The sequence below is a fragment of the Camelus ferus genome, chromosome 6 (assembly GCF_009834535.1).
Source record: "Camelus ferus isolate YT-003-E chromosome 6, BCGSAC_Cfer_1.0, whole genome shotgun sequence".
Taxonomy (NCBI): domain Eukaryota; kingdom Metazoa; phylum Chordata; class Mammalia; order Artiodactyla; family Camelidae; genus Camelus; species Camelus ferus.
The window spans coordinates 6,042,135-6,069,779 of NC_045701.1; the positions used below are offsets into that span (position 1 = coordinate 6,042,135).

The window sequence follows — 27,645 nt, forward strand, 5'->3', positions numbered from 1 at the left end:
GAACTATGTTCTTGTTTTCTGTATTCTTGATGCTCTGACATGGGGGGCTTTAGAGCCCTGGGGAGAGGCTGCCCATCCCAGGGCCAGCCAATTCTTAGAAGCCAGCCAATCCTGAGTCTATACCCACCATCACCTCCTTTACCCAACACCAAGCCCCTAAATCATCCCAGGGCCAGGTACCAGGCACCTAGAGACCACCTCATGGCCCAAAGCCTGCCAGGATTACTCAAACCAGCCACCCCAGGCTGTTCGCTCTGCCCTGCCCTGCCCTGCCCTTCCTGTGGCAATCCCAATAAGGACTCTGGCCAAGGCTTTCCCTTCCCTCCTGTCTTCTGCCTCCTGACCACCCTGATGCCTCCTACAAGGCATGGCCCCTCCTCTCAGGAAATATAAGTAACAAAATCTTCTTTCAGTGGCGCTGACCTCTCCATATTGTCGTGACTTCGTAAGCTAGGACCCAGATACAGAACAGCCACCAACCCTGCGCCATGAGAAGATACCCCAGGCGGAAACTAAAAAACCATCACTGAGCCCACAATACGTGCTTGAAGTCACCGAAGAGAGCAATTCCCAGGAGGCCAGAATTACCAACTTGGTTTTTAGGTACATCTTGGGTCCTTTCAGTCCTGCCTGAAGGCATGTCCAAACAGCACAGGGACGGGGGTTCCTGAGGCAGACTCAGACAGTCAGATGATATATGACCTATCGGAGGGAGGGGACCAACCCCTGTACCCTAACAGCCTGGAGAGTGGCTACTATTTCAAGCCAGCACAGAATTCTGAGTTACAAAGGGGAAAAAAGGTAAGATTAGGATACTTACCTACTACTTCTCAAGTGGGAAAGTATATAATGCACTTCAGACGTTTGCCAGAAAACCTTAATAGTCTCACCTGTAACTGGGGGACACTTCAATTAATTACTGAGATAACTCACTCATTCTGAATTCCCTCTTCCTGGAAGATACCAAAGTAAATGAGGCCCCAGTATTTTTTCAGCATATTACTTTTAATTTGTTCTAGCTCTTCTTCTCAAAACCTTATTCTTCACATGTCCTGGACATCCTAGTCCTAGTCCACCAACCTCAGCTCCCCAACCTCCTCCCCATCACGACCATCTCCGGACCTCCCCATCACGACCATCTCTGGACCTCCCCATCACGACCATCTCCAGACCTCCCCGGCACGACCACCACTGGACCTCCGGACCTCCCCGTCACGACCACCACCAGACCACATTTATCTAGCACTTCTGTGTTAGCCACAGATGACTCAGTGTAAAAAATTTCATGCATAGCTGGCTAAAGTACGGTAGAAAAGCAAATGACACTCATCAGTATCTTTAAAACATAAGAACACACACGACTCTGAGAAGTTTTTGTTGTTATCAGGGCACAGGATAAGGAATTAAATTATTAACATTCTTTAGGGGAAGACAGAATGTCTCCAAACCTAGTTTTCCTAAGGCTGCCTATAATTTTTACTCCAATCCAGGCACAAGCATAACCTCTGGGAATATACGGCCAGGCCTATTTAGTTGTCCAATCAGCTATCTCTGGGATGTGGTGAAGACCTGCCGCCATCATTCTTCTGATGACACAGACAAATGTGTTCCAAGTCACACAGGGATAACCCCACAAAGAAGTGTAAGCATCACAACTACCCAGAACAAATCAAAAAACTATTTGAGAAAAAAATAAAGCCATAAATTAAAAAAAAAAAAAAACTATTTGAGAAAAAAAATAAAGCCATAAATTAAAAAAAAACTGAGAAAAAAATAAAGCATTTTAATCTTTGTAAGAGTCTTTTTTTTTAGCAGCATACTAGGTAGGTGAGTCAAGATGTACTGTTACTTATCGTGTTTGTGATCATTTAGTATATTTCATTTTTAAAAGTACATTTGTCCCTTTTTAAATTTTTTTTTTCGATTTTACTGTCCCTAAAGTAGATTGCATGTGGTTACTTTGTTTGCTTCTTAATAAAAAGTGGGAACAACAGCTCTAGGGGTCAGCAAGGTCAAACGTCCAACATGAAACAGTTCATCAAGCAGAAGTTGGAGAAGCATTAATGAAGATAATACTGGCCATAATCAAACTGAAAATGTCCAGAGCTCTAAGCAGCACATCCTTCCCACATGGCAGCCTCCTGAGTCTTGAGACTCGAGTCTACAAGGAATCCCATAATCCCATAATGGTCCAGAAGCTTACATGCCTGGTATGCAAATATCATGCAAGCTGACCAAACCAAAGCAGCTCACTGAGTCTGTGTCAGAAGAGAGGAGATCCTCAAAAGAGAAATCCATGTGGCAGCAGCCTGGACCACTGTCTTTAGCATTTATACAACTATCAAATGTGTACAAAGAAGAAATTTCTCCACATCCTCATCTATCTTTTGTGCTTCTAGATAAATCAGAGGCAGCCAGGCCAGATGCAGTCAAAGGGAATTCACTGTTCACAAGGCCTTTATGCTTCTATCTCCAGGGTGAACCTTACTCCTGCCACAAGGGCAGAGATGATGCTCTGTTCCTACCCTGAGCAGGTTTTTCCTCTACATGGGCTCTGAGGACATCAGTCCTTCCACCTATATTCAGGAGCACGCCCTGCACAGAACAAGGGTGACTGCTTCAGTCAAGTCCCATGTGTAAAAAGCACTTGCAAATCAGACTGCACTTTAAAGGAGGAGATGATCCTGTTTAAATGCTCACCTTCTCTAGAACGCATGGATTAAATTACACAAGCTCAACACCACATTAACCAAAGGGTCGAAACTGACATCCTCAGTGTTGGGACAAAATGACATCATGTGCTTCCTGATGGGATACAGTGAAAAAGATGCAAAACGCCATTTTTAGCATTACTGACAAAAATACATCCAATCACGAGGAATCTCCTCGTGAGGGATTATCATACAAATCCAAATTGCTAGAACATAAATGATACTTTTGAAGTACATAAGCCAATGCCAAAGAAAAAAAAAGGCAGAGGAATTGTTCCCAACCAAAGGGGACAACAGAGACGTGACAACTGAATACGATCTGCATTACGCTGGACTGCATCCTAGGTTAGGCGAAGAATTGCTATAAATTATGTTATTGCGTTAAGTGGCAGAACTTGGATATGAACTGTATATTCAACAGTGTAACAGTGAATAGTAATCAATGATATAGGTCCTGTCTTTTACTAATTGAACTGTAGTTACAAAAAGGAATGTCCTTGTTCTTAGGAAAGACATGCTTAAGTATTCAGAGGTCACGTGTGTTAACTTTCAAATGGTTTAGATAAAATACATAATAGAGAACAACAGAGCAAATGTGGCAAAATATTCATAATTGATGAATTTAGGTTAAGCTATATAGGAGTTCTCTGTATTCTTACTACTTTTCATAATTCTGAGATTATTTTAAAGTCTTTTAAAACAATACAAACCCAAATTCAACTTGCAAAGCATTTCCACAGTAACATCTGTTGAATAAGGCAAGGCCCCCACCCCAGAGTAAACCTATCTGTCACCATCTACCCACCCACAGACCCAGGGGCTGTGCCCCTCTTCCACCTCCAAGTCAACTGGACGCCTGTCCAAGCTCAGCCACTCAGATTCATCTCCCAGGAATTAGAAAGTGAGACACACAGACTGGACCAGGAAGCCATGGGGCGCTGAGCAAAACAGAGGGAAGTTTCAGGTATGAGGTCTCCATAGCAGTGTAGGCAGAGGGGTGCATCTGGTTTTGATAAGTAGGGGTGTGCTGGCCCCCGTACAGAAATATCCCAGAGCTGCGTCTCCGAGCGCGGACAAGCGCATTGGCGAGTCCTCAGCGTGAACTCCCAGGTACACAGCAAGCGCTCAATAAAGGTTGGCTGCAATCAGCAGCTATACTGAAAGCCCCACAGACCCCGCCCACCTTATTAATTTATTTTTATTGAAGTACAGTCAGTTACAATGTGTCAGTTTCTGGTGTACAGCATCATGTCCCAGTCATGTATATATATATATACACACACACATATTTGTTTTAATTTTCTTTTTCATTAAAGAATTACATTTCATTAAAGAATTCAATATTATAAGATATTGAATATAGTTCCCTGCACTATACAGAAGAAAGTTGTTTTTTTTTAATCTATTTTTATACATAGTGGTTAACATTTGCAAATCTCGAACTCCCAAATTTATCCCTTCCCACCCACCTCATTTTAGCTAGCTCTCCCGGGTCTCTGTTCCTTGGCACAAGGAGCCTTGATAAGAACAGACTATCAATACAGTGGGATCAAGAGTCACCATGAACTCTGACCCAGCAAGGGAGAACATGGCATGTGGTCACCCATTCCCCCTCCTCCCCTGCTGCTGCAATGCTAGGAAGGGACAGCTCCTTCTGTTCTCATGCCCACAGCCTTGTATTCAGGAACAAACTGGCTGCCGGGAACGGTGCAGCCTGTGACAGAGACCACTCAACCTCCACCGGGCATGACACAGTGCGGAAAACAGTGGGAAGGAAAGGACTTGGGCCCTGACCAGTCAGGAAACCTGGGTCCTTGGACCTGTTCCTGCCACTCACCTCCATGCAAACCTGATAAGTTACCATCCCCATCTGACCCTGTGGGTAGACAGAATATGGTACCAACATTGTCTATGCCCTGATCTCCAGAACCTGTGTGTATGCTGTATTACATGGCAAGATGGACTTCGCAGTTGTTGTTCACTTAACGATCCTGAAATGGGAAGATTTCTCCTGGATTATCCAGATGGACCCAATGGAATCAAAAAAGTCCTTAAAAGCAGAGAACCTTTCTCAACTGTGGTCAGGAGATAAAATGTAGCTGGATTTGAAGATGGGGGAAACCAGCCAAAGGAGAGCAGGTGACCTCTACAAGCTGGAAAAGGCAAAGAAACGGACTCTCCTCTAGAGCTCCCAGAAGGAACAGCCCTTGATCCTAGCCCACTGATCAGACTTCTGTAGAATTCTAAGATAAAATATACTTACGATGTTTTAAGTCTCTAGGTTGTGGTCATGTGTGACAGCAGCAGCAGAAAGCCAGACCTATTCCCTCAACTGGAAATGAGTAGGTTTTCATCCTTTCTGAGAGGTGGGTTTAGGGGAGCCTAGAGTCCTCCTCTGGACCTCCTAGAAACCCCTGGGGCACCTCTGGAAAACCACTGGCCTTTGACCATTTAAGACCTCTAAAGGTAATTAATTCACAAAACCAATGACCTCCATGTCAGTCTGAATTTATTTAGTATCATCTGCCCTTGTTGTGTACAATATTTTGCCACCAGAGTGCTAATCTTTCTTTTTTTTTTTAAGTAATACAAGTAAAATGTCTCCCAAGTTACTCAGTAACTGGCAAATACCAGTGGCCCAGAACACTAGTATGCACAGCGCATCCACTTGATCAGTAAATGCTCCCCAGCAACCACGCCCACCCCAGAGGGCTTTTGCGCTGCCTCTGATCTAGTAGTGAAATCACCTCGGCTGCCTTCCAGATTTCTGAGTCATCCTCACCAGTGCAGGTCCAAGCAGCAGCAGCTGGATTGTGACCTCAAGGCAGCAGAGCCCAAACCCAGCCCTAGATACGCAGCTGCTGCGCAAAGATCACCTGCTCCCTCCTCCCACCTCCCTACTTTCCCTAACGTTTCCTTCGTGCAACTGCCCTTCATCTCCCGGGAGCCACACAGCTGGCCAGAGGACACGCTGCCAAATGTAATCCATGGGTGCAGGGATGAGCTCCAGCCACGCAGCGGGAGCTACTTCACGGATGGCCTTTGCTCTCAGGAGGGCGTTTGAGGGTATTTTTTATCACTGAAGTGTTTCCACTAAATAGAACATCTGGGGACAAGAGCTCCCGTCCCAGCTACTCTACAGTCTCGCTGATAAGGCTCATGCCAGGCCCCATGGCTGGTGTCAAGATGGTATGTTTTTAGAGTAAAGCCTATTTGTAGCTTCTACTTCCTCATCCTACCAACAGCTGGGGAGTGTGTACCCCTGCAACCACAATTCCAGGGGCAAGAGGTCAAAGCAAACCAAGGCAGACCCTGGAGCAAAGAGCTGTGATTCCTTTTGACGATCTTCATCTCATCCACTCAAAAGTGAAGCCAGCGAGGTGGGATGCCCAGGAGACCCATCCAGAGACAGAGAACATCACTTCTAAAGCAAAGAGCATGTGTCAACCAAGCACTTGTACTGGAAATGGTTCTGGCCCATGAGAGAGTCTGTTCTGAGCGCCAGGGTGCAGGGATCAGCCAGACAGGGCACCGGCTGCTGTACAGAAGGAAGCAGCCTGTTCTAGGGTGAGCAGGTCAGCAAAGCTCACCACACAGGGAATTTTATCAGCCTTTTATCATCTTGTCATCAGCCACTCCTGTTAAATACAAGATCTGCCACAGATGCCTGCCAAATGACAGAGGGACCAGGACTCTGCCTCGCAAAAATGTGCTTCTGAAATGTCACAGTAATTCTGGGTGCTCGGGAGACCCCGGCCACAGACAGCCCAGCACGGCCACAGTACATACATCAAGGAGCTTCCCTCAGAGCCAGAACAGAGGAAGGGAACTGACCTCCAGCCTGATCCATATCTTCCCTCTCTCCTGGGTTTTAACACACGCTCCTGAGCCTCCCCCAGCACTCAGCACCACTGGGTATAAACAAGGATGGGATGGATGCAGAGAAAAGGAGCCCTCAGAGAGGACCAGGCAAGTCCGGAGAGGCAGTATGATGGGGCCTCGAAGGCTGCAACGCAGAATCAGAAAGGACATCCTGGCAACCTCTAGACGTCAGAGCCTTTTTTGAAGCCCTATTAACGTTCAGACCTGGCATGGCCATATTTTTTTGGAGCCCTCTATATATTTAGCTTTCAAAATTACAAAAATGTTCAAGATTAATAACTGTGCTAGTGAGGGCCCTGCCACGATTGTTGGGAACCTAAATCATATCATCTTTTGAAAGGTGAATGTTTAAAGATGCATATCTTTTGACCTTGAAATTCTACAGAAATGCCCACATGGTCCACAAAGAATTAATACAAAAATGCTCGTTGTAGTATTATCCCCCCGCAAAAAGAGGTGGGAAGAGGGTGGGTAACTATTTACAGCAGCCAAGACATGGGAACAACCTATGACAACAGATGACTGGATAAAGAAGTTGTGGTGTATATATATATGTATACAATGGAATACTACTCAGCCATAAAAAGAATGAAATAATGCCATTTGCAGCAAGGTGGATGGACTTGGAGAGTATCATTGTAAGTGAAGTAAGCCAGAAACAGAAAGAAAATAAACATATGATATCACTCGTACGTGAAATCTGAAAGAAAAAAAAAAAAACACATGAACTTATTTACAAAACAGAAGCAGACTCAACAGTCAGAAAATAAACTTGTGGTTACCATGAGGGAAAGGGAGTTGGAAGAGGTAAATTGGGAGTTCGAGATTTGCAGATACTGACTACTATATATAAAATAGATAAACAAGAAGTTTCTTCCATATAGCACAGGGAATTGTATTCAATATCTTGTAGTAACCTGTAATGAAAAAGAGTATGAAAACAAATATATGTATGTATATGTATGACTGAAACATGATGCTATATACCAGAAATTGACATAACATTGTAAACTGATTATACTTCAATTAAAAAAAATTTTTTTTAAACAGAAGCCCAGCCAGCAACAGGAGAATGAAAGTTTATATAATTTATCTTTTTATGTAAAAAATAATGTATAGTAATTAACATAAAGAAATACTATGCAGTCTTTCAATATGGGACAAAATTTTTTTAGCACAGAATCAATGTTCATGATATGAGTTTTTAAAATACGTGACACAAAACTTTATTATACTATTTTAGTTTTGGTTTTAAAAAACATGCTTTCTTGCAGAAAAGGTCATGAGGTCCTAATATCACCTTGAAAATATTTTTCTCTCTCACAAAAAGCAAACGGTATCAACAGTATCCTTTATTGTTCTTGAACCAGTTAAGAGTTCTGTCTGCCGAGAGGGAGAACGTGTGAAAACTGGCAAATTCTCAGTCATTCCTGTAATTTGACATCATGTTTTTAGGTTTCTCTTTTTCAATAAAGAGAAACATGCCTCTGAGGGTCCCACATAAGGAAAAGAATTGTGAGTGGATGGCACCATGGACCCACTATTTCAGACAAGGTAGTAAAGTGGATCAGAACATCCCAGTAAGCTGGCTAGGGGTACCTATGGGCACTCAACTGTGGGCTACAGGCAAAATCTTTCTGTGCCTCCAACCCCATGTGCCCTGTGAGTCATGCTGGCTCTAGGGCTGGGATGTTCTGAATGATGGATTCTGATGGAATCCTGCCTGGAGGCAGAGGCAGGAAGCAAGGATGGCAAAAGGGAAGTATCTGAATACTGTTAATCATTGCCTTTGAGGCAGGGAGGGGCCTATGTCTCTGTCCCCCAGCATTCTAAAATTTGCTACATTGAGATTTTTTTTTTAAAGTACATCTGGTACCAAGAGGGGCAACCTATAGCAAGAAATAGAGGCCAAAAAGACATCTTGACTTGGGTTACCAATGGGAGGAGTGTCATCATGGGGGAAGCTGCTCTCTCATTACAAAGCTTTCCCTTCTTTTTAATACCAACAGGTTGTCAATTATTTTTCTACCTTTGTAAAGTAAAAATCCATCTTAAAAAAATATTAACAAATTCTGTTACAGCAAAGACTATGCTTTTTTTTTTTCCATCTAATTCCCTCCACCCCATCTGCTCTCTCCCATGACTGAAAACAACTGAAGACCCCAGAGAGGAAGACTTCTGAAGTCCACAAAAGACAAGAAAATGCCTATCGTTGTGTTCACCTGTGAAGGCTTCTAATGGCCAGAGGCCCATTTGACCACTGTCACCACCACCCTGCTTGCTCAGGGGTTAATCAGCAGTGCTTGTTAAGTCATGGCTCTTCAGATACACTGTTAAGCAAAGGGAAGAAGGAAATGACACTGTTGGGTTCCTTTAACAAACGTCTGTGGAGCCCCAGGCTGAGCGCCGGGCCCTGGGACACAGGACGGATGAAGCATGATCTCTGACCTCAACGGGCTCATTTCTAGAGACAAAAAAATCGGCTTCAGACCCGGGCGAAGAGCTCAGCTACAGGGAATGCAGCCAGACACGGGTGGAAAGGACACTCCAGCCAGTCCCTGAAGAACGAGTGGCCAGGATGAGGACACAGTGCTTGAAGAACATCATAGCTAAAACAGTTCTCTCTGCCAAGGAATTCCTTTCTTGCACCATTGAGAACACAGGCCCAGAAAGCAGACCTACTACGCACTGATGCCTGCAAGAGAAACTGAGGCCCAGGTGGACATACATGAGCACAAGGTTACCCACTGCGGAGCTGGAGCTGAGTTCAGCTCCCACCAGCTCCGGACCCTTGACTCTGGGTGCAAAAGCCTAAAGAAGTGCAAAGGAGCTGGTCTTCTCACTTCTCAAGATTCAATTCCACACTTTCATAGGTGGGCCCACCCTACCACTCTGAGACAGGAGGGAAGAGGGCAGGGCACAGCCATTAAAGGAATGACACAGCAAATTAGCACCAAGATGGCAAAGAATTCAACTCCCAGTTGACCTTGCGGCCCAAGATGGTGGGAGATCTGACTCCCAGTAGACCTTGAGCTTCATTATGCACTCATTATAATACATTAGCATGATAAATGGCGCTCCCACAGGCGCCATGACAGTTCCGAGCTGACCATAAAAGGTCAAAGAGTGGGTGGCGGCCCAATTCCTCAGAATCCCAGCCCCTTCCCCAAAGCAGCTGGAATAATCCTCCCACTTTTTAGCATGTGAAGTTATCGAGCCCATAAAAACCAACAATCCCCACACCTCATGGCCGCTCTCCTTTCTGAGATAACGGACCGCACTCTATCTACAGAGTGTGTAACTACTTCTACTTTAAACTCAACACCCACCCCCTTACTTCATGGCCTCTCTGGCCTTCATAGATGGCCTACATTCGGTCTATGGAGTGTGCATCTCTCTGAATAAATCTACTTTTATTCTACTATGGCCAAGGACTCTTACTTGGCAGGGCACATCCCAGGCATTCACCTGAGACCTAGGACACAGCCATCCTCTCATGCCCCATTTTCCTGTATCATCTTCAGCAGGGAAGTGTGGGCATGGACGTAGTGACACAGAGTTTGCAACATAAGCCTAATAGCACAGTTCCCGCGTCGCCTAAAACATGAGCTTCAAAGTGCATCCCTTGCCTCGGAAGCCTAATTATGTGGGTTCAGCTGAATTCTGCATTTGGTGAGTGGTTACCGTATACACAAACTCAGCAGAGACATGAAGCCAAAATCAAGGAACCTAATTCAACACTTAAAACCCATTAAGCTCTAGAATTGTGTATCTGATACAGAATAGACAAAATAACCCTGAGCAGAATAAGGTTATTCGGAAGTGGTCAGATACAGGAATCCTACAAAGTGGCCAGCGAATGGCCTTCAAAAAACAATGGAATCAACCTGACCCCTCAACTTCTGCCTCTAGCTGTGAGTCATCCAGGACTAAGCTGTAGCCCTGACTCTCAGGACCACTGGCAGTGATCACTGTGCCCCTAGGCACCCCAGGCAAGTTCCTTCATCCCCCCACCTCAATCCCGTCCTCTGCAAAATGGTGACTACCTGCCTCATGAGCTGTTGGGAGGGGTAAGGCCCAAGACCCCTGCCAAGCACTTAGCCCAATACCTAATGTGTCGTAAGTGCTCCATAAACGGCCATTAGGACTATTAACTACTCAAGTGGAGAATCAATCTGGCTCCTCGTTAAACGGCCAACGCGCCTTTGCAAGGTCTGACTGCAGCAGGGAAGCAGTGCGGAGCCTGAAACACACTGGCATCTCGGGAGAACAGCCCCCAGGACAGATTCACCAATGGACTCAGGACGCCCCCTTTGGCAGCAGCGCCCTGACCCCCTCCTGCCAGCCCCTCAAACCCTCGCTCTGCCTGCTCTGGGGTTTCCATGATCAGTTCTCAGCTTCCAACATAGTCATTTTGTCTTCTCAACAATCCACAGAAGTTCCACAGTAGCCCAGCTGATACAACCTGCTCTTAAAAACAAGAAACTGCCTCAGTTCGCTCAGAAACGCCGACTTCAGAGTAGGCACACTACGGACACCTCATGGAGCCCACTTCCAGCATCTGAGAAGCACAGTACTTCAGGGAGCACTTCACTGACAAAACCACAACCCACAGTAACAAGGGACGTGGCCATGGACAGGGGACGGTAACGGGCTCCCGTACTTGCCAGTCAGGATCCTCTCTCAGACCACTCGGTCTCACGCAGCTGAAGGAGATGAACTGGACAAACTCCCACCAGGTCTCTGGGGTTTCACAGACACACGCCTCAGGCAGTTCACCAATTCAGACTCAGGGACAAGTGTCAGGGGCATCCGGAACCTTCGACCTTACTTCTCCAAGTGCAATTACAAACCAGCCGCGGCAGCATCACCCAGAGTTTGCCAAACATGCAGGCTCGCAGGCCCCACCCAGATCAGCCCCATCGGGGTCTGCATTTTAACTAGATCCCCCAGAACAAAGCAGTCTATCCAGGTCAGACCGGATCACTTCCTTAGCTTTTCACTTGGTGTTGTCCTTTCTTCACGGAAGTTTCATGGCCGCACAGACAGTGCCTACCGTAGCCACCTGCACATAGTAGATGATCAATATGTGTTGAATGAATGAACGGATGAATGGGTGGTCCACCAAATGACTCAAGAGACCTCTCCTGTTTTAAGTGCAAAGAAAGATGCAAGCAAAGGTCAGAGAGAGAAAGAGCTAGAAAGCACACCTGGAGGTGGGGGAGGCATCTCTAAAAGAGATTGGCATCAGTGGCTGCACCAGGCTAAGAGGTGGTGGACGAGGAGGAACTGCGGGGAAGAGGATTTAAGCCGTGAGGAACAGCACCTGCACATGCCACCAACAAGAATCTCTGTCTGCAGGCCGGTGAGGATAGACCATCAGCTCTGGGGAGGCGGACACAGAAGGCCTCATGACCGTCTGACCGTCAGGGACAGAAAGGCTGTGTCTGGAGTCACAGCCACCAACTCCATCGCTCCTGGAGCTGGCTGTGCAGGAGGAGGGCTGCAGAGGAAGGCAGTCCGTCAGTGAGACTGTTTCCTGGCCACCACCCCTCTGGCCCTCAGATTCCAAAGTAGAAAAAACACAGAGGTTACTCACTGTTTTCAACAAGTCGATCCAGGAACTTGCCAGCAGCCGAGCATCCGAGGGTCCGGGAGCCCAGTCCAGATGTTACCCTGCAGCAGCGCGCTGGCAAAGAAGAGACCAATGACACACGTGAGTGCAGGCAGCCGCATTAGTGGGTGAGTAGCGTTCTCCAAACACCGAATGACACGGATGGGGCTCAGATTAGAAAGAGACCAGAAAAGGAAAATGCCACCTGGAGTCAGTGGTCTCAGAGCCCCGTGCAGTGACACAGCTGGCAACTCTGCTGCCCTCCATCACACGAGAGGCACCATCCACCACCAGCAGCTCCAGAGCAGCCTCTCTGCAAATCCCTCAACGTGGCGTCCAGACCTAGGGCTGCAAAGGGCCCTTGGAGATAATCAGGCCCAACGTCTCTCTTTACAGATGAGAGAAGCCAAGACTCAGAAAAGACAGGCCTTGTCCAAAATCAGCAGCCTGAAATGGCAAGGCCAGGAAGCGAATCGCAGGCTCACATCTATAAAAAGCTGATGTTTACCTGTAAATTACCTTCCTTCATGAAACTCAGTTTCTAAATAAATGCTATTCTTATTCGTCCTGGCTCTTAACAGAGGAGAAGAGACCAAGCAGCCTGCAGTTCCAAATCTTAACCATTCCTCTAGTTCTCTCTCCTTAATCCCCAGACTTCCAACAGCCAAACTGAAACTCCTGGTTTTCTTCAAAAATAAAATAAAAAAAAGAGAGAGAGAAAAAGAAAAAAGAACCCAGAACTGTTCATATTTGAGTACAAGAAGAAAAGTCTAAAAACTCTAGACAAAAACCTCAAGGCCCAGAAATTCTGAATGTATAAAATAGAAACAGCACAGAAAAAAACGAAAGCTCCTTTTCCATATTTCAGGTTTATAGACCTGAGAGACCAGAACCCTCCAGGGAAATGCCCGGAGACCATAAATAGTGGTATATTCCGCAGGTGAGGGGGCCAAGATTGTTGTCAACAGTCATTTTGCTTAAATGAAATGGATGATCTGCATCTCTGGAAAATGACTCTTCTGCTTATGTTTTTTTAAAATTCATCTTCATCTAATTACATATTTAAGCCATAATCATGTAAACAGTCACCTCTCCCCCTGGGGCTCTAGCTCCATTTGACCATGACGGATCAAGGCAACCTTGAGCAGATCACACCTAACCCAGGGGATCTTCCATCAGCTCATCCGTGAAAGAGAAGGAACAGGATGAGACTCACGTGTCCTTCGGCGAGTGTATTCTGAAATTCCCGCACATTGCTGGAACAAGCTGGAAGTACCTCCCACTAAGTCAGCTTACACAAAGCATAATTACTCACCTACTTCGAAGAACTGAATGTCAGTCATTATAAATTTAAACTGCCATCTCTCTGAGGAAGTAACTACAAATTTGGTGTAATAGTCATATTCTGTTTCTAGGGAGTTCACGTCAGCAGTGACAAATCTGCCCCCACTCGCACTAAATGGGTATTTGGGTCTGTTTCCCCAGAGGTCCATTATTATTTATAAGGCGAAAGTTAGGGTTTCTTTTGCATTAAGTGGAATTTAGGCAGTGAGGTCATTTGTTTTGAAACTACAGCAACCGTTCCAGTCCCCCCCCCCCCATTTTAGCATTTTAGTTATTCTGGGTCAAGAGTAAAAGATTCCTGATTTCAGAGAAAATGCAAAGCCTGGTAGGCCACCCACAGAACGGTTAAGGACCCCCCCCACATAGTCCAAGGCACAACCGACTACCAGGTCCCTTTCCACGCTCACAGGTAAGAAGTCAGGGCAGACTCACACAAGCAGACTCGTAAACGTTTCAAGCCACCTTCAGTATTCCCAGGACTCATTTTTAAAAATAAAACACCAAAAAAGACAATCTAACATAATGGCTACATTACTCCTTATCCTTATGGGGTGAGAGGATCCATAAACTCCTCTAGAAACATATGGACCCTTTCACCCAAAAGGGGAACATGCAGGATTCAGTTTCAAAGGGTTCCCGAGTCCCCTGAAGTTTCTCTCTGTACCTCTGGTTAAGGACCTTGGTTTAATGCATATGAGGAGTCCCTTTGTATATTTCTCTCTGAACATTCCATAAGTCCTTGGTAAACAGAGCTTTGAGTGGCAACTCCATTTACCATGTGACATACAAGGGCAGGGACCGGCGAGAAAACTGGCCTTGCGGAGCATTTATGGCGGAAGAGGATGACTCTGCAGCCGGCAATGCTGACAACTGTTCCAGAGTCCTAGGCTTTGCCTGGGATCTTTTGCCAAACAGTTTCAACAGGGACTTTCCCAAAGCTATGTTTGTGCTTGGGACTCAGTTTTTCAAAACTGAAAAAAAGTATCAACAAACATCTGCATGGTTTAGAAATGCATACAAAGGTAATGAGAAAAGGATCGGTTAAAATGAAAAATTAAGATGCTTATTACGACTCTGGGATGACAGGGAGGCTTCTAAGATATTCATGGGATTGATTTCTTAACCTGGTTGTCGGTTTCATAGATGTTCCAACGATTCCTATACATTTAATATATTCTTCCATATGCGTGTCACAGAGGAAAGCAGTTTTCCTCACAAAGAGATTCATTTCCACGACAGGGACCTCCAGGAGTCTCATCTCAGCCGCAGCTGGAGACGCAGCAATAAAACTGTGAATCCAGCCCAGTGCTTGTCTGAGGGTGGGGCCCACCGGGGGACAGTTACCAGCTCTGGCCCCCGAGGCAACGTCTATAAATACATCTTCTTTTTTACAAGGCCACGCCCTGGGGCAGTCCTGTGCTCTGGGCTGAGGCCACGCTGACCTCCCAGGCTGCCCGTCACTCTGGGAAAAGCTGGTGTTGGGTTTCTGCGAACCCATTGGTCCTTCCACTTTTCGGCTCTGCAGGCCTGTTTCCTGGGCACAGTCTGTTACCAGGCACCATCTTAGTGAGCCTTCCTGAGCAGCTGAGGAAAAAGCGAAGCCGAGACACTTGTGCAGAACTTGGAGGAACGTCTGGCCACTTCCTTCCTCAGCTGGGTACAGAGGCCGGGCTTCCTTACATTTCTCCTTCACGTGCCTCATCTTTACCTTCCTCGTGAGGATTCTCCTCTTTCAGTGAGTGGTCCAGACACCCCCTGGCCAGAAAAGTAGGTGGATGGTATATGGAGACACGACCAGTATGTCTCAATTCCTAGCCCCTCCCACACACTCACCAATATTATCTTGACCAAATAAGGAAAGTATGCGCCTTTCCTAATAAATTGAGCAAGAGAATGCCTTTCTAAGAAGACCCTTTGGGGGGTAATCTTATTAGCAGACAAAACCATCATTTTTTAGTTACAACCACCCAACACTGACACCATGACACTAGACAACACTTTAACCCAGTTTTGGATAGTCAGCACCCGTACACTGTGCAGGACAGACACACAGCACAAAGTGCCTAAAAAGGGAAATACCATAGCCCCTCATCTCCTCCTGGGTCTCTTCTACTCCCCTCCTAGCCCAAGTCTGCAGTTTAAAAACGCAAAGCAAAAGCCAAATTAAAAATACAAATGTATTCTCTTGTATGTCACCTTCAAAAGTAGAACATCCCATTGCATTCTGCCCTCTCTCCTGAGCTCAAGGTGGGCGTGGGCTCCTCTGTGTGTATGTGTGTGTGCACGCGCGTGAGAGTGTGAGTGTGAGAGAGAGAATGCACACAAGTGCACACATGCACGCAAGCCCAACATTCTTGACTGACTCAAAACAATAGCTTACAGGGACACTATCGCTAAGAGTTCAGGAAAAGTAAAGGCCAGCCAATTCCAGAAAGACAAAGGGTTTCAGCAGCTAACATGGGAACAGAATGATCTCATGCCCCTTTCCTACTGAGTCTGTGCCTAAGTGGGATCCTTCTCCAAGTTCAAGTGCTCGCTTACAGGCGCAGTCACTGTTTCCACCCTAGGGGACCCACGCGGGAGGATGGCCAAGCCAGGAAACAGATTCCAGAGGTAGCGTTTTGATGTTTAACCCAGACAACCCGCAGACAGGGGCTCCCCAGCCAAGGAGGGGGCTGGAACTCTCCGGGAGGTGTGAGACCTTATCCTCAGGGCATTAGTCAATACATCCAACAGCTAGCTCCTTTAAATCAAGGGCCTGGGCCAGGGATGAAAGCAGACCCTCTGATAAAAGGCCTGTACCTCTGGGGCACTCAGCTGGTGCTAAACTTTCAATCCTCAGGATTCTCTCACACCTCGGAGAACACAGGCAGGAAAAGGCCACAGCGTGCTTCTCTCCCCCATTATCATACCTGCGCCCGGGCTACAGGCGTGGCCTGCAGACTAAAGGGGTGGGTGGGAGGCTTGGGTGTGCTCCAGATTTATACATGCCAAGGCACTTTGCTCAACTCTGGGAGAGGAAGGGAAGTTGGTACCTTTGAACATCAAGAAGTTTTGCACACCCCCTCCTCCCCCTCAACACACACAATAGTAGTTCTACTTCTTGTATCCTTGGAGGGAGGAAATAAAGACATAAATGCTCTTAAATCAATTTTTAATTCATCCCAATAGCCCCTACATACATTTTTTAAACAGCAGAAAATAATTCCAGGGCATTATTAATTTATTCTATAGGCAAATACTTGACCCATACAGAATAAAAATCCCTTGAATAATTTCCACAACACAATGAAATAGCCTGTGTTCTGCCCCAAATTGGTGCTGCAGTGGGAGTTAGAGGGGGTAAAAACAAACAAACAAAAAGACCCCAAAATATGTGCCATACTTAGGCGCTATGCTGTTTGGAAGAAACTAGAGGTCACACGTGAAATTAGGAAGTATTTTTGAAATAAGCCATCCCCATACGGCTGCCCGCAGCTGGGCAGTCTCCCCCAGCGCCCTGGTATAGCCCTCCTGCAATTCCCTTTGCAGGGACCCCGCCACCACGCTGCTCACATGGTTCCAAATCGTCTCTCCTCCCATCTGTCTCAACCTGGAGCTCCTTGAGGGCACAGACTGTCCCCTCCTGCTGGCACCCCAGCACCTTGCACAGAGCACCCAGTGGATTAATTGTAAGGAAAGGGCGAGGAGAGGGAGAAAGATGGTGTTTCATGGAGGAATATGCAACTAACTCAGATGAACAGTAACAGAGTTTGAGGAGGAGGAAGGGGCTGAGTGGACCTTTCCCCCTGAGTCCAGTATCACTCAGTCATTTCATATTCAAGCTTGAAAACTCAGGACTGGAATAGAGATACAAGGAAAGATTCGACAGTCTTCCCAGAGGCCCAGCCCACGTGAGCAGCCTGGCTTCCCCATCAATCAGTCTGACAGCAGCAGAAAGATGGAATTAGACTCCAAGGTGCTCCCAATACTCTTCCTTGTGCCTGCCTGCCTGCCTGCTTACACTGCTATCTTCTCTACCTCCTTTCTCCCCTGAGCTTTCAGTTCACTGCTTTTGGGGTGCAGCTCAAATCTCTCACCTTGGGACGAGGCCCTGCACACTCAGACCTCCTCTTCATTTCCCCTGACTCAGCCCCCTGCCCACAGCGACACCCCCCTACCCAGAACCACAAACCAGTTCCAAGAGCACGTCTGTTGTCTGGGATTCTCTCTACACCCCACCACATCCTGCCTCCTACTCACTCACTTTGGGGTCTGTTCCCAAGCCACTCCTCCCAGGAAAGCCCAACCCCCTCATCTGATATAAATCTACCTTCTCCCAGAACCCAGATCACATGCCCCGAAGCCTCCAAGACAATCCCTCTGAACCTCCCAATCAAAATGAGCCTCTCCTTCCCCTACAAGCCAGGGGCTTCTGCCCCCTGTGAAAAACCTCATACCTTAGCTTCTGAGTGCCTTTCCCACTCCCTCAACTGAGTTCCTGGCAGGCAAGAATGCATCACCTATATCTCAGCACCCTATACAGCAAACGGTGAAGACTCCTGGCAAACAACCGAGACTCAGATAACTATGAAATGCCTATGCCTTAGTGCTTCATGGGTGCTTGTGGGTCTCAGGATGCCAATTCTAGAATCAAACCAAGCACACCAACAGCCTGAATAAGGGTTTCTGGGATGTGGTTGTTTTGTTCGTTTGGGCACACTCCAGTAACCTGAGTACTCAAACCCATTAGGCCATACGTTCAGGCTCTATTTCCCAAGGGCGAAACAACTAGACTTTTGCAGCCAACTCGGTGATCCTCTGGGATCTAGTCAAAGAGCCTGCGACTTCAAAACGCACAGGTACACTTTTCTTTACAAAGGACACAGCTTCTCAATAAGTAGCATTATTTAAAGAAGTGAATTCATAAACTCACTCTCAAGGCATAGATTTCTTTTGAGACAGAAATCTCACACACACGCTTTTTCTTCTGATTCATGGCATGTGTCATGTGGGTCTAGAATTCAGACAGTTCCCTAGGTCAGAAAATGCATTTGCTTGTGAGCAGATAGACATGGCAATGTTCTTAATGCTGATCTCAGATGAGAAGTCTGCTTACATGCTCCAAATAAAATAAGGAAGCAATATTTGACCCCGTTCGAGAAGACTCCGGAATCTTTTTTTTTCCCCTGTCAACACAAATGTTTCTCCTTTGGTCCAAGCTCTGTTTCAATTACACGCCAAGAAAAGACAAAGAAAAGCCCCACTGCTACCCACTCCTGCTTTCATGAAACCATTATAAATTATCTCTATGACATCATATAAGGTGATGCTGACCAATGGTTACAGGAGCCGTTTCCTCAAGAACTGCTTTGCTCATAGGTGTTCTTCTGCTCGTCTGCTAGTGGCCTTTTTTTCTCTCCAGAAAACAGCACAGAGACGTGGGTCCCATCTCAAGCCTTTAACATTAGTTTCTTAAGGACCATCATGAACATCAACATTAAAAAAAAAAACCAAAAACTTCTATATAACATTAAGTCATTTCAGAAATAAAAACTGAATGAATAGAGTGTCTTAATAGTCCCACTTCTTCCCAGCCAGGTCAGCCGCAGCTTTAAGACGGAGGTCAGTAGTTGTAACTTTCACGTGGAGCCCACAGGCCAACCCTCCTGTCGTCAGTCAGGTAGAGGCATTTCCAAGAAATTTCTAAATCAGCCAGCTATCTCCCTTGGCACATTTCTTAGATTCAGCAAGCTCTTAAGTAAACTGTTAAACTCTGAGGGTCCCACTACAGCTCTAGACCCAACCTCTTTTCCGTTTTGGTGACAGGCTCACACTGCAGAACGAAAGCCAAAGCTTTCCCGTTTAAACCAAAAGGAAGGAAGGAAAACAAGAAGTACCTGAAACCTCTACTATGATTGTCTATTCTGCCCAAGGTGCTCTCTGGTGAGTAGTATGAACTTACCCAAGATTGTACACCAACGGACTATCTCTTTTGTTCCAGCCAGAAATGTTAGATGTAGAAGGAACTTTCAAGATCCCTGGCTCCGTGGATCATCAAACTCTCCTGCTAGAATTTCACCAGACAGAAGAGGGTGGAGCACCAGCACTGGGAAGCCATTCACAGCAAGCATGTGGTTCCATTCATTTCATTCATCAGGTTCTGTATTCTAGCTCCAATTCTCATCATGCAGACTTTCCACTTATTCAATATGTGCATGCTTACTTTCACACTGAAATAATCTTTTATCTTCCAAATTCCCTGACTAGAATAAACGCTCCAATGAGAGTTTTAGATTTATCCTGTGGTTTCATATACCCAGGCCAGGTTCACCACCCAGCACGTGCAGACAAGGAATCAACTATCTGAATATTTGGTGACTTGTTGGAGGCAGGCCCACGTATAGAACAAGGTCTCCAGCCTCTCAGTCTGGGGCTCTTTACCCCTTTGTATCCATCAATTCATACCACCCAGAGCTATTCCTTCATTCATAAGGTCATGGTCCAGTTTAAAATCTGCCCATACCTCTGCTCTATATTCGAGCAGGTTTTTAAGTTGGTGAGTGTTCTTTTCTGAGCTTACCCCAAAGTTCACAAAACAGGAGGCTGATTGTTCATCGGTTTCAGATTGCCAAAATCTCCTTGGACTTTGGAACACTCTGACCGCTCACGGTGCATATGTTCTCCCCATTGACACCCATTGGCTAAAATTCCAGCTACAAACTGCTTAGCGGAGACAAGTCATCAGCATTCAAAATCTAGAAAGAAAACCACAACAAATCTACTCATGGGGAAGTGCCACCCCAAACACAATGCAATGCAGTTTAGAACTATGCTCATCACTTTCCCACAAACGGTCTTTGAGCCAGTGTTACCTACTGTAAGAGCTGTAGCAAACACCTTTGTAGCTGTGTATTTCACATGTCAAAGCAAAAGGGGAAAAGGGCCATGCCAATATAAAAGCTGCATCCGTGAACTCTAAGGGACATCATTTACCTCTAAAGCAGTGGTTCTCAACAGGGGGCAGTTTCCCCTCCTCAGAGGACATTTGGGGATATCTGGAGACGCTTCTGACTGTCACAATTGAAGTGGGCAGAGATGGTGCTACTACAACCTAGTGGGTAGAGGCCAGGGATGGGGCTAGACATCCTATGACGCACAGGACAGCCACCACACAGAGACTCACCCAGCCCAAAATGTGAATGGTGCCAAAGCTGAGTACACATACCTAAGACACAGGAAGAACACTGGGGCAAAGTCATGAGTCCTGATTCTTCCCCAGTGGGCTCCCTGGCCTGGAGGCTGGCCTATTTCAGAGATTTCTGCAGCCTCAACACCGAATTCCAACATCATTTCTGAAAGTCTTTCAGCATGCCAGCTGTCCAAGCCTGGAGCTACTGTCTCTCATCCTAATGCCTTGATCAGGGGTCCTTCCCACCAGTCTTCTCTCAGGTCTATCACATTTCCAGTGGGAGGAGGAGCAGTGCTGAAAGAAACTTGTTTCTCAGTATCACCATGCATCACCCAAGTCCTCAGTGACCTCCCAGTTCAGAGAAATGAGAAGCAGAGAGTTCCTGGATTCAATCTTCTTCCAACTCTAAAATTATTCTATGCAGTCAACCAATTAAGGACAGACATGTAAGCTTCATTTTCAATTCTATATTCTGCTTTGCAAAAACACAAAAGCAAAAAAAAAAAAAAGTTCATAATAAAATTAAAAGAAAATAGCACAGCTACAACTGCATTCAATGATGTAGAAGGTTTTTGCATATTCATAATACTTGGCAACCATGGATCAGCCCACTACCCCAGCTTAGGGGGCACACTACAGTATTCAGTCCTTGTGGATAGAAGAAACATGCGACTGCTACCAAACTCAAAGTCCTGGTTGGAAAGGAAAGGCTGCTTTATTCAGGGAGCCAACAACCTGGGGAGACGGCAGACTTATGTCCAAAAACCACCTCCGAAGATTCTGCTCAACCATTAAAGTTTTTAAGGGAAGAATCATTTGGGGAGAGGGTCAGAGTCTTTATCTTCCTTCTGTGTGCAGACTTCCTTCTGACTGGTTGGTGGTGAGGTAACAGGGCGATGTTCCAGGAATGTTGTGTTCAGCCTGAAGTTACCATCCTCCACCTGGGTTCCTATAGAAGAACTCAAAGACATTGCCACATATATCCTACAAGGAAGAACCAGGACCCTGGCCCAAAGACACACTATTTTTTTCTTGATTGTTTCTCCTTAGTTCCTGCATTCCCTCCCTTCCCTGCTAAGGAACTGTTTGAATCTGCTTTTTGGAACTCAAGGAAGGTCAAGGAGGCTGAATGAAGCCTATTTCCTACAAACAAGAAACGAGGGTCACAGAAAGGGTTTGTGCCCAAGAGGGCCCCACAGGGTCCAGCTCTATTTCACGACCACTCTGCCATTCCCTAGACCTTCTCCACTGCCTCCAGCTGTGAACACAACTCCTATGAAAGAGACCGGCTTAGTTGAGAGGGCGAGCCCCTCCATACACAATCCAATGGTCTCTAAAACCACAGAACACAGTGTTGGGCCTTCAAAGTCCAACGACCCCCACTCCTGGGCTCTTAGGTGTCTACCTGTGATCCCTCAACAGATAAAGTACATTCTTTACAGGGCAAGTTTGCCCTAACAAACTAATAGCCCCAGGTAATGCCTAATCTCACAATGGCGCAGGCTGGCTTGTTTCAGCCCACCTCATCAGAGTCAAACCCCACCGCCCTTCACGGACCCTAAACCTCTTACCTCACCTGCAGCCAATCAGAGACTTGTGCACAAGCCCATCAGGCATCTTGTGACCCCACCTTATAAAACACCCCAACAACCGGCTCTAGGGGCCCACACAGGCATCTCTCCTCTGTGTGGCGCGCTGCTGTCTATGACAGTGCACCCCTAATAAACGCCTTTCCACTCCCATACTTTATCTCTGGTAAATTCTTTTACCAACCTGCACGTCACCATGTCACCAACCAACCGGTCCCTACTGTGGCCCACAACACACAGGACTTGTTTCACAAGTAGAATTCTCACTTTCAGGAAACAAATGTAATTTGTCTGATGAGGGGAGAGGACTGACATATCAAACTGGCTCCGGAAGTGCACTGTTGCTCTCCCTCTCAAAGAGTGCCAGAGAATGAACTGCTTGTCCAGCCAAGATGCACAGGAAACCTTTGTCTCCTTTATATGCTCAAAGCCACGGTCTGTCCAGATTCCAAGCCGGGACACAGTCGCTGGGTTAACAGGGAAAGTGAGAAAAGACACCCAGAGGAGAAGAGAAGGAAGTGGATACTCTGAGTTGAAAAAGCAACAGACACACGCCTGCTAAAAGCTGAAGGATTTTAACACGTTCCATTTGCCTCAGACAAACAAACAAAACACCACTCACCACAAGTTTCCCAATACAGCCATCGTCCGTAAAGCAAATGAGAAGAAATCCAAACGTCATCTAAGGGGGGAAAAAACCCCAAAACTAGTGAGATGTCTACAGATGGCCAACAGAGGGTTAATGTCTCGGGGGAAAGGCTTCCTCTCAGCAAGTACAAATCCGAAATCATAATAAAGATGCTGAAGGACTTAGCCAGGAACCCTCCCCTTGGCCATCAGAAGGAATGGCAAAAATGCAGCGTGAGCGCTAGGGGCCAGAGTGTTTCATTTTCTTTCTAAGTGTGCACAGAATTTGCATTTAAAATGAGCATTTCATCAGCGCCTCCAAGAATGTTTGATATTCGGCCTCTAGGAAGAATAAAAGTGATCCTCTACAACAGCAAATTTCTAATGATTTAATTACAACAAAAGTATCTGGGTTCCTTCATAGACTAAAGAACGCCTGTAGCTAATTACCGCGTCCCAGTGAGGTGTGACTTACAATACAGTCACACACAGACAACTCTTAAAATACAGTCAAATCACATGACCAAAAAGGAACCTCAAGCAAGGATACAGAGTACCTTCCTGGTGACTAAACTCCCCATCCATCAAACTTTACTTTCTATTCAATTTCACATTTACAAGGAAAGTAGTATCAAAGAAGTAGAGATTTGTATGAGAACGCAGGCGAAAAGCATCAGGCAAGTGGAAACCTTTTTGTCTTCAGCAGCAGTGGTGCGTGTCCCGTCCCCCACCCCCCCACCCCCACTGAGAAGCACAGGGTGCTTGGGTCCGATCAAGGCAGCAGGGCCCAATGGCAGGAAAACCCAGGAGAGCCCCCCCCCCCCCAGCCAGGAAGGGGATGCTGACACTCACAGGGAACCCTGGCTCTCAGCATCCATACCCGAAACACAGAAATGCGAATTTTTTAGGAAGGGAGGGTGGAAAGAAGGGACCCAGAGGGGAACACCAGAGAGCATGAGTAACAATTCCTCAGCCACAGGGGAGGCAGCGGGTGGCTTTAGCCTCCCTCCGTGAAGAGGACAGTTTCAAGTAGTTTATTAAATGCAGAAGGGGCTTTTATCTTCTTTACTGGCTAACAACACTAGAGACTAGAAAAACATCCACACAAGTTCAGAAAAGGGTTACCAAAGCCGTGGAGCTGGGGGACGGCAAGGCACCCCTGTGCTAAAGGGGAATCAACACTACAGTGAGCCACAGGGCTCTCCAGCCACAGACATCAGGCCAACTGCACAGCACAAAGGGAATTCTTGGGCATCTGAAGCTCTTTAGTGTCTCCTTCTACATCCCCCTCCTTATGGGGGTGGCTGCTCTGTGGTCAGGATAGCTTTTCACAAGAGCTAGAAGACTTCCTAACAAGGGCATTTTAATTAAAGATGAGACACAGGCAATGCAGGAGGGAACGAGAAATCACTAGAGGATGCTGCCCAGCCTGCAGCCAGCACATGGTTCCCGTGCACACCAGGGCCTCGCACCAAGCTGGCTTTGTATCTGACAGTCCTGGACCCAGTCAGGAGGCCTGGACCAGCTGGCAAGAGCCACACCCACAGCTCAGGGCCATTTCCTTCCGCTGGATCTCTCATTACTCAGCCTACTGCACCAACCCACCCTTCTCCCGAAAACAGTGTCCCCTCTGGCTAAGCAGACTTCCTGAGCATCCCTGAGGGGCGATACCTCTATCATCCATGCCTGGCAAACTCCCAGGCCGAGACTCTGGACTGTGAGGGCCCAGGAAGATGAGCCACTGGCTCATCACCAGGAGCCCAACAGGTAGTGCCGGTTTCCAAAACAGGCGGCCCTGACAACTCATGGAGCAACCTGCCAACGCCATGGCTTCCTTTAACTGGACCGCCCACGGGCCTTTCAGATGGAGGCCAAGGGCCAGCTGTGGACAGAACAGAGCAGAATCCTGGTACTTGCCACCCGGCCCTCTCCTGGGGGCCTCTGTGGAACAGCCCACTGTGGTGCTCACTTAACCATCATTTTAAAAACAAAACCCAAAACAGCCCTCCTCCTCCTAACTCCTACAGAGACTGTCCCAGGCCATTACCTCATCAGCTCAGATAGAGTCGAGCCAACATTTGGACTTTTCTGCGCTGAGCAGGTCAGGCCATTCTTGAGCCAGCAGCCATCTCCGTCGGAGTTTCAGCCTGTGTTCTTCCCACTGCACGGAGTACTCTGGCGCAGGCACTCACCTGGATGGCAGGTCTTCATCCTTCAAGTCTTAGCTTAAATGTCACCTCTATAGAGGCCCATCCAAAATAGCTGCCAGCCCCACCCCTCCTCGGGTTTCCGCCCACCAGGCCTTGTTCTTCTCGCTCCCAGCTGTCAGCCCAGGGTTGGTGCAGACCTTGTCCCACAGCAGATCCCCAGGAGCGATACACTCACTGAATGAACTTCCAGGAGAAAGTAAATCACGACCACATCTGAACTATCACTTCTCAGCATAAATCCATCCGTGTCAAAATGCACATACAAGAATCTTCCCATCGGCTTGTTTATAAGAGCCAAAATCTGGAAACCACCAAGATGCCCACAGATAGAAGGACCAACACGATGAATCAAAGGACTGAATACCCGCCAACAACTCACACACAGCGTGGAAGGATGTCTCACACGTCACGCAGAACAAAAGCAGCCAGAAACAAGGACACACTTGATGATTCCGTTTATATAAAGTTCAAAGACAGGAAACTTGAAGTCAGGATGGTGATTACGAGGAGGAGATGGAGCGGCTGTCAGGGGCGCCTGGGGTTCTGGCCATGCTCTCTTTCTGGATCGGGATGCAGGTTACACAGGTGTGCTGAGTTTATGAAAACTCATCAACTCGTACATTTATGATTTTTACTTCCCCATTCTATTTCAACAAAACTTCGTTACGGGACATCTGAAATAAACATGGGGTTCTTTTTTCTTCTCAAAAGAGCTAACTAAGAGCTCCGTTCTGTCACAAGGCCCAGCATCCAGCCTTCCTCAGATGATGGGCTGTCGGTCTGCAGCACCAGCCCCGCTCTGCACACATCTGGCACGTTGTCCAGGTGTGGTGTGAACGCATCTAAGGCTTCCTGAGGCTGAAACCCACCAGGACACACCTCTCTCTGCTACAATTTTCCTCCCCCTCATAGTCCCAGCAATGCAAGACTGAATGCTAATACTAGTGGCATTAGATGCCAACAGGTGACAGGAATCACTGTCTGCCATGGACTCAGTGTTCACATCCCCAACCCCCGAAAACTCGTATGTTCAAATCCTAGCCCACAGTGTGACGGTGTTGGGAGGTAGGGCATTTGGGAGGTGGTTAGGTTATGAAGGTGGAGCCCTCACGGAAGGGATTAGTGTCCTTGTAAAAGGGGCCCCAGTGGGCTCCCTAGCTCCTGCTACCCTGTGAGCACACAGCAAGGAGGCGGCCATCTCTCTATGAACCAGGAAGCGGGCTCCCACCTGACTCCAAATCTGCCTTGATCTTGGACTTTCCAGCCTCCAGAACAGTGATACAAATTTCTCTCGTTTATAAGCTGTCCAGTCTGTGGTAGTGTCACAGCAGCTTAAATGGACCAAGACACGCGATCTGACAGTCCCAGCACGTGGGCAGGCATGTGGGGCCACAACTCTGCACAAAACCAAATGACCAGAGGCCCTGGGTCACACCAGAGGGCGAGAGTAACAAGCATGGGTCACCTGCTGTCTCTTTCTAGTAATTTCCTCTTTTCAAATTGTTTCAAGAAAATTGATCATTCAAGGGAAACTCCTCTTGGGCAGGAAAAAAAGAAGAAAAAAATCCTAATGAGTAACAACGCAGTGGCCTCTGGGCTCAGGACAAAGTGTAGGAGCAGAGACAGCCCCAGGCCATCTGGAGGACACAGGGCTAGGGCAGAATCAGAGGGAGGGGAAGAGACCTGAGCCCACCCAGGACCTCTGCTAAGACTCAACACACCATCAGTGACAGGTCTGCACGTTCTTTTGCACCACAAGGCCCAAACCACAAGCATCAGTCAGATCATGATTCTATCATCAACCTGCAAGACAGAAGTTCACACTCAACTTGCCCAGCACATCTGTGCACGCGCACTCACACACATCCACGTGTATGCGCACACAGCCCCACCTCAAACTCCAAGAAACTTCTCTGTTGAAAATTAATCTCACAGGATATTTGAGGCTTAAGGAATAGTGTAAAGGCATACAGCTACTGATTTATAAAATGGGGATACTGCCCTTTATGAATAAAGTACGTTCATATTTTGTCATCCTATCTCCATTTCTAGCCTGTAAGGTAGAAAGAGCTGATAAATTGATCTCCATTTTATTTATTTATTTTTTTAAAACTACACCCACTGGTTTCCAAATGTCTCTGTGCCGTGTGAATCAGCAGACCCCGGAACGGTGGTTTCACTACCACGGCCTCTGCTCGCGTCCACTTGTCAGGAGGAAGTCGGAGGGGAGAGGAGAACAGTAAGAAACCGCCTGGTGTGAGACAGGACCCCTCAACCCTGCATGGACCGCACACTTCATCCTGTGGAACCCCTCCCCCACCCAGATGGTGTGGAAAACCCAGGGCCAGCCAGACACGGCTCCTGAGTGACAATCAATCCGTTTGCCATTTCTCATTAGGCCCCGCTCAGAGAGAGAAATCAGAATCACAGAAGGACCCAGGTCCCCAAGGTGACAGAGACTGCAAACTTGCCAGTTCTAATTCGCGTCTCAAGGAGC

At 47.0% G+C, this 27,645-nt stretch overlaps 1 protein-coding gene across 6 annotated transcripts in view; it reads right to left on the reverse strand.

The window, feature by feature from the left end:
• The window catches only part of TLN2 (talin 2), a 396,032-nt gene that overhangs the window by 312,686 nt on the left and 55,701 nt on the right, over nt 1-27,645 (reverse strand). For 5 of the 6 annotated variants that reach the window (XM_032481038.1, XM_032481036.1, XM_032481034.1 and 2 more), the window contains exon 2: nt 12,193-12,282. The gene's annotated coding sequence lies outside the window, so the exon portion shown is untranslated. Of the gene's footprint in view, nt 1-11,919; nt 12,097-12,192; nt 12,283-27,645 lie in introns of all 6 variants that reach the window. The other variant, XM_032481035.1, reaches the window with a different exon arrangement.